The sequence below is a fragment of the Bremia lactucae genome, linkage group LG1, assembly GCF_004359215.1.
Source record: "Bremia lactucae strain SF5 linkage group LG1, whole genome shotgun sequence".
Taxonomy (NCBI): domain Eukaryota; phylum Oomycota; class Peronosporomycetes; order Peronosporales; family Peronosporaceae; genus Bremia; species Bremia lactucae.
The window spans coordinates 10,817,141-10,825,296 of NC_090610.1; positions in this window are offsets into that span (position 1 = coordinate 10,817,141).

Consider the following 8,156-nt stretch of genomic DNA (forward strand, 5'->3'; position numbering starts at 1 on the left):
ATACAACTCGCTAAGAGTCGTATGTGCTGGGCATATGCGTGAACATCACGCTTGCCTTGCTTGAGTTTCAGAAGCTCTGAACGAGCTCTGAACTCAGCCCTTGGCGGTTCAAACGTCTGTTTGAGCCGGGCTTTAAAAGCCTCTAGCGACCCAAAGACGTATGGGTCGCGCAACTTAAGGCCCAATGCCCAAGTTTTGGCACGACCTGCCAAATTTGATTGAGCGAATGCGACTTGCATTTGCTCGTCGACGATGTGACGTGCCCTTATGGCATCGTCCAACTCGACAAACCATCTCAAGAGGGAGTCTTCTTCGACTCCCCTATACTTAGAGATGTCAATCTTTAAGGTTTCGGGACGACGCGTTTGCGTCATCCCAGGTACAGGGATCTGTACCTGTTGTAACCTTAACAGTTCTACCTGTTGAGAGCCTTGCTGATACAGCAAGGCTACCTTTTCCTTCATCTCGTCAAGTTCATGTTGTATGAACTTGGCGATGGCTGAATGGAGGGCATCTCTGTCCAAATTGGACAGTAATGCCAGGATTGCATCGTTTCCTACGGTCGAACTCATTCGTTCGACCGCACTCCTTTCTATGTCACTTAGAAAGGAGTAGCTTTACGGGAAACGTGATGCGTATTCCCACTATCATCTAACATGTCCATGTTAGATGAGGGAAATGTGGTCCTTGGACGGACTACAAAGTGCTACCAGGTGTAACGGGGCACTACGACTTGTACTGCTTCAGTACAAGTCCACTTCGCACTGCTTCAGTTGCGAGTGGTGCCTTAGGTTATTTCGCGTACACCAGTACGTGCAGAGGAAGACTTCTTTTTAAGGTAACTAGCTTAAAGAGGGTAAATGAAAACTGTATTAATATAATTAAGTATCTCTTCTTTCTATCTGTTAATTCTAACTGAATTATAAACTTAAACTAAACATGCAACTGAATTCTTATCTTATCTGTCTCTCTTCTGTTTATATCTACAGCTGATTAATCTGCGGAATAAGAGATATAATGGTCTATACCTATTTATGGATAAGGATTCTGAACATTACTATATAAAGTAATTTCCTCCAAATATTATCTAATTTTTAAATAATATTAATTAACAGCCTTTAAGTGTTAATTTTATGTAACGATACATCCCGTTACAGTGGGCATTTACCTTATCGTGATTATTGAATAGGAAGCCCTCGTCTGCCACATAATTGCTATTGAGCTTGACTGTAATTACTTATTGTCTAAGCAGCCGCTTTTGTAACGGGGTCCCGTTACATAGGTATTAATTCCTAAATAATTATTTCCTACAAGAGGAAATAAATAAAGAAGTATACCAAATTCGGTATTATTGATGCAATAAGACATTATTTGTATTGATTGGTTAATGTAAGTCTAAATCAACCCCGCCAATTGTTACAAGGCACGATTGTGCGGTGCGCAAGAAGGCGCCATACTTAGTTAGACATTAATATATAATAAGTTCAGTAGTAGATAGAAGATCGTTACGTAGGAAATTAAATATTTTATTAGACTTTTACTTTTTGCTATTCTAAAGAATTAGTCTAGACCTTTAAGCTAAAGACCCTTAGCTTAGTAGAAATCTTCCTCTGTACTTTTGTGAATGTGAAGTTCCGAGGCACCTCACCTTCACTGTAATCAGTGTAAGGTACTAGTACTTATCAGTACTAATGAAAGCTGCCCCGTTACACCTGGTGGCACTTCGAAATCCGTTCAACAACCTACACACGTTCCATCCAACATGACATGTTGGATGAAGAAGGAAGGAGAGTTCCAGCCCCTCAAGAAGGTTATCACGCAACGCGTGAAAGGTTTATTCATCTGAGTGACCTTGAATGGAGAGCAAACGAACGAATGAGTTCGGTCGTTGGCGGGCCAGCCGTTGGCGCTATGCTTCACTCTGAACACAGATGAACAGCATGCGGCTATAGCCGAGTTCATTCAACACGAACTCGACGGGGTCCAAGAGAAAGTAGCCTTGCTTCCCCAACAAAGCTCTCAACACACAGAGGTGTTGAGTGAACAACGTGATCTACAGATGGGACTGTTCAGACAGCAGCAGTTACATGCTGCTAATGGGCCGACGCTTTTGCGTCGACTCGAAAGCTTAATGCTAAAAATGAAAGCTTAATGCTAAAAATGAAAGCTTAATGCTAAAAATCCTTAAGTTTTAGGCAGCCGAGGGTGACTCCCTTTTACGATGGTTAGTCGAGTTAAACGACGCCATTGAAGCTCGCTGTATTAGTGATGATGCCACGAAAGTAAAATTTGGCATGTCCAACTTAGCCGGACGTGCCAAATCTTGAGGTTTGGGGCTCAAGCTTCACTTCCCAGTAGTCTTTTAAGTCGTATGAGGTCTTTAAGACCCGGCGCCGACAAAATATGATCCACCACGTGCCCAATTCAGGGCTCGAGCCGATCTCCTGGATTTGAAGCATGGCAAGCATGACATTAAAGCTTATGCCCAGCATACACGATTCCTGGTCCGTTGTATCGTTAGTCGTGCAATTATGAACAAGCGCAGGTAACTGCGTTTATCAAAGGTCTTGCAGAGGGTCATATTAACACCCCCTGTTCGGGCTAGAATAAGAGTCGCTCGGCCAAGCGATCTGTATAGCGGAACAGGAGGGCTTAATCCTGAAACAGGCCTTCGTCTACTCGGGTGTATACTGTCTACCGAAACGATAAGAGAACGGAGGTCCAGAACCCATGGATCTCTCGTACGTAGAGAGCGCGAAACCTCGCTTTTCAAAATACAAACGATTACAAAATTGTAATTGTGGCCCATTTTTTTTACAACAATTACAATTTTGTCAAAAAATGGGCCACTTATGTAGTGCCCCACGGCCAGTGCCTAAAACACTGAGCGAAAAGACCGACCTCTAGCTAGGAATAGTGGAGGACGCGGATCCAACGACATTGCGAAGCCGCAACGGCAAGGCGGATCGTCAAAAAACCGGCGGCGTCAGTAGGTGCGGAGCGCCCTACTGATCCAGCAAAGTCAAAAGAATTTGCAGGCCTTTTGACGAAAGTTCTCCTTACCCACAAACATTGTGTGTAACTGCCCTAAAGGATGAGGTAAACCTCATCACCCTTAAAATAAAAGTGTCGAATAAGTTGCCACTTAAGTCCCTAGTCGATTGTGGGGCGTCGAATAATTTTATAGGACACAATCGCAAGAAGAGCACAGACTCTTTTTTATTGAGCGCGTTATCCCCCTTACGAGGATGACAGTCGGCCTAGCAACAGGCGCATCTGTAACGGTTAAGAATTGTGTAGTTGGGACTCAATGGGTGAACAGTACGATGATGATTCCATCGTATTAGATTAAATGACAAATTTGATGTCATCGTTGGATTACCATGGATCAGAAATTACGAGCCATGTATAAATATGCAGCATCAAGCCTTGACGATGCCTGTCTCTTGTTCATCAGATAGCCAACAGATGAACGTCTTGGAGCGTTCACAAGCGTGTGGATGTCCTAGAGTGCCCTCAATTGTGGTTCGGGCGATAGCATGGCTGCACAAGACCTCAGTGTGAATGCCCAACACACTGTGGAGTTATATCCCGAAAGCTGTGCACAAGCACAGGCAGCGTTGAAGTTCGACCACTCGAATAAGTTTAGTAGTACGAAACAAGGATGCTTGCTTGAAAAGCAACATCCAAGAAAATTTAAAAAGCCCGTCTATAAGAGACAGTGCGAAAGTCCTAGATCGACTGGAGAGTAGATCGTAGAAGATCTCGCTGTGGTAGCGCAACGACTGCTAGGGGCAGTTGGGAAAGATACTCCCCAAAAAAGTTGAGGAAATAAGTCCCCAAGAATATGTGGGAATAAGTCCCCGGAAACCTGTGGTCGAAGGTTCCAAGGTACCATTGAAAATAAGTTCCAAAGAGAACACCGAGACAATAAATGTCTTAGTAAACAACGGATCAAGTGTAGGCGCTTATACGTTTGATTTAATAGCGCCTTCGAAGTTAACTTCGGAGATAACTCAATTGCCAACGCTAGAATTGAAACGGTTTTTGCGTGATCTGCGTAGTGGCAAAGTCAAGCAGATCTGCGTACTTGTCACAGATGACAACTACGTGGCCGATATTCGGTCGGCAATAGTATTTCCTGAGAACGAACGGATTCTTAGCAGCTCATCGATGGACAAAATTGTCCTCGATGAAAAGATTCGAATTGAAGGATTTACGTCCAAACTCTGGGAATCTTTGAAGACAAACCCTCTATATAAAAAATAATCGAATTCAAGGATGTCTTTTTTTCTGAATCAGTACCGTACGAATTGCCTAAGGATGAAGGCACTCGACACGAAATCGACCTAATCGCAGGTACTGTGTCATGAAGCAATGGCCATTGCCTCGTGAACAAGTAATAGCGATCGACAAATTCTTTGCCAAACGCTAAGCAGTGGGCCATGTGAGGGATCCAACTTCCCCGCATAGATCTCCGACCTTCTATGTGCGTAAAAAGCAAGAGAAGGATGGCGGATTGTGCATGCATTCAATAAACTGAACGCTGCAACTGTACCGTTACAAACGCCGATGCCACGAAATGACGTAATCATTGATGGTATGTCAAAGAGTACTATCTTTTCGTCAATGCATCTGATAGATGGATTTTATCAGATCCTTATGCGTGAACAAGATATTCCGTTCACAGAAGTAAGCACTTCAAGCGGTATGCTTTGGGAGTGGCTAGTCATGCCATAGGGACTTAGTAATGCCCCTGCGACATTTAAAAACTGTGTAACCAATCTGTTGAGATCGGTGCGAGATTTTGCACCGAGGTATTTTGATGACGTCTTCGTTCATAGCAGAGCCATAAACGGAAAGTCGGATGTTTAAGTACATCGTACCCACATCCGTAAATTATTACACTTATGCGTAAGCAAAAGTTGTATACAAATCTCAAGAAGTATATATTCACATCTTGGGTGCATCGTGGGCAAAACGGTGTATGCGCGGATCCAGGAAAGATCAAGGCGATCACCCATAGGCCTGTGCTAGTCGATGATTAGAAACTTTAAAAGTTCCTCGGTTAGCGGTGTACCTGCATAAGTACTTACGAAATAATGCCGAAATGACAGTACATATTGCTTTTTGTTACAGAAAAATGTGAAGTGATCATGAAACGCTGATTGTCAGCGTTCCTTCGAGGGTATCAAGCAAAGCTTGATGCAATCGCCAATCCTGGCGATTGCTGACCAAGTTCGACCTTTTCATGTAGTCTGCGACGCCAGCGGTTTTTCAATCGGTTGTGCGTTGATGCAATATGACTCAGACGGCGCAGAGCACGTCGTCTGAGTATATTATCAATCCCGTCAGCATCAACCAGCTGAACGCAAATATTCGTGCATTCATGGAACTCCTTGCCATGAAATACGCACTGGCTAAGTTTAGGGTCTATCTCTTGGGAGAAAGACCGTTCATTATATATACGGACCATGTGTCTTTACGCACGGCCGCAAACAGTCCACTGCTCTCGCAAAGAATGGCGACATGGTTGTCTTTCTTCGCGGAGTATAACGTTTTCGTGGAGTATTCACCAGGACGACTTAACGTCGTCGCTGATGCCCTTTCGCGCCGGCCTAATTTTGAGCCCGCTGCGCAAATCAGAGGCCCAGTGCTCATCCCGTGCTTCGTTACAGCATCTGCCTGTTCCGGCAGAGTGTTGGCAGTCTGTATCCATGGACTTCGTCTCCGGATTTCCCGACGACACACATAAGAATAACGGATTCTTTTTTGTTGTTGATCGTTTCCGCAAAATAGTATATCTTTCTATAGTTCCGTAGTCGATCACAGCCAAAGGCTTTGCTCGTGTCGTTGATGACACGATAATTCTTTCTACTCCATGGGTTACTCCGCGACCTGGTTTTGATCGAGACTCAGAATTCACGGCGGAATTCTGGCAAACTGTGTTCAAATCACTTGGAACACATATGAAAATATCAACTTCTGACCATCCTAAAACAGATGGTCAGACGGAGCGGGCAAACCGTATTCTCGAAAAAAGACTTCACGGATACGTCCACTCTTTTTAGCGTTAGAGCGAGTTCTTGCCGATGGTAGAATTTGCCATCAATAATTTAGTGCATGCTTCTACAAAGCATACACCGTTTTTCGTGAATGGCTTACGACACCTTCGCTTACCTTCTCTGTTTAAGAGTAACTCCTATTAATAGGGGGAGGGAATTGCTCGAGCAACGAACCTTTTAGCTCTTGCTCATCACGCATTAGCCATAAGATCAATACGAAGGATACCAGTGTTGAGTTAACTAACATTAAAGTGGACAAACTCAGTAATAACAATAATGCAACGATGCTGAAAGACTCAGCATTGAAAACAAACGTGAGCCAGATTTATTGGTGGTGCAAGCTCTACAAATGGGTAAGCATATATGTTTGCACAGGCGAAACTTGCCAACGGCTTAAGCCCTCGGCTCATGATGCTGCGCCACTCGCCAGTCTGCCTGTACTCACAGGGATTTGCGAGTCCATTAGTATGGATTTTGTGTTCGGCCTACTAGAAGATTCGGCCGGTAAAACAGGCATCGTAGTCTTTGTTGACTGGTTGAATAAATGGCTTAGTAAGCGGCTGTGCCGGATACCTTTGATGGTGAAGGTTTAACAAGGCTATTCATTGATCGCGTGATTCACCAACATGGTTTGCGTGTGAGAATTGTCTCTGATCGAAACCCCCGTTTCACGGGTAAATGCTGGAAATCGATTTTTCGAGTGCTAGACACGTCCACAGCGAACCTTCCGCAGACCAATGGTCAAATTGAACGTGTCGATCACGTCATTGAAGGCGTTCTGCGCAGTTAGTGTGCTGAAACGCCAAAGCTCCGGAGCACCATGCTTCCGGTAGTAGAGCTTGCGCTAAATAACGCTGTACATGCCTTTACAGGCTATACTTCGCTCTACGTAAATGGTCTCACACCCCCACGTGTTCCGTTAACGATACCACTACGTGGTTCAGGGCTTGGTGGGGGAGAATTAGCCGATAGGGCCTGCTGACATCAGCCCCGTTACCGTTCGGAAACAAGTAAGCGAGTTTCTCGCAAAGCGATTTAGTGTCTTAAGACATGTTCGTGACACAATGTCTCGTAGCCAAGAGTAACAGAAAGAACAAGCGGTTGCCAAAGGCATAAGTTGTACTGATTCTTATGCGGTCGGAGACCGAGTTTCGCTAAACGCTAAAACCCTACCTACCAACTTGGTTTCTGTGGTCTTTGAGACCAAATTACGCCTACGCATTGTTGGACTTTTTACAGTCATGGCCATGAAGGTCTAGCTTACTCGCTAAACATCGCAAGTGCGTATACACCCAGTGTTCTACGTCGGCTAGCCATACCGGGACCCTTTCCACGTGCTTAAAGGCGCTTACGCCGAGACAGGCGGCGTGCCACAGATGTTGCATCCTCACCAGTATGTCCAGCTGGTCCTCTAAACGAGATTGCTGTCATTTCAACGTTGATATACGGTTTCGCTCTTTTGACGCAATCCGAAACCGACTTACACCGTTAGAATGTCAGCAATCTCATTAGAGGGCTTTGCTCGGAGTGAGGGCGTCAAGAGAGCCCTCACTCCGAGCAAAGCCCTCGCGAAGAAGTTGCATCTCGTGCTTTAAAGCATTAAATGCTCCTACCGAGACCCGCGTTGCTCGATGAACAAGTGAACCTTCAGTTTCACGAGGAGAAGCTCCTTAAGCGACGTCGTCGCAAGGCTAGGTACAGTATCTGGTGAAGTGGTTTGGCTACCGGTCTTCGGAAAACTCTTGGAAGCTTTAGGTTCCTCTTTGGCAAGATTGCCCTACTTCGTTGACGTTTTTGAGCGCCGCGGTCAAGGTCAATTTGCGTATAACGACGCCTACCCCAATAGAAGTGGGATAGATAGAACTATAGCCTCAGTGCGGCTTCGACCCATGGTTGCACCGACAACTGAAGCGCTTGAGTGCTGGCTAGGCCTATACTCGTTTTGAGGCAGATACGCCGGACGTAACTGGCCTTTGGCCTTAAGTTTTGCAAAATTGAAGCGAAGCTTCCGTTCCAAACGAACGTCAGCCACATCCGCAGACTCTCTTATAGACCAGATGTTGCGGAGGCGCGGGCCCGATGCACCCAGTT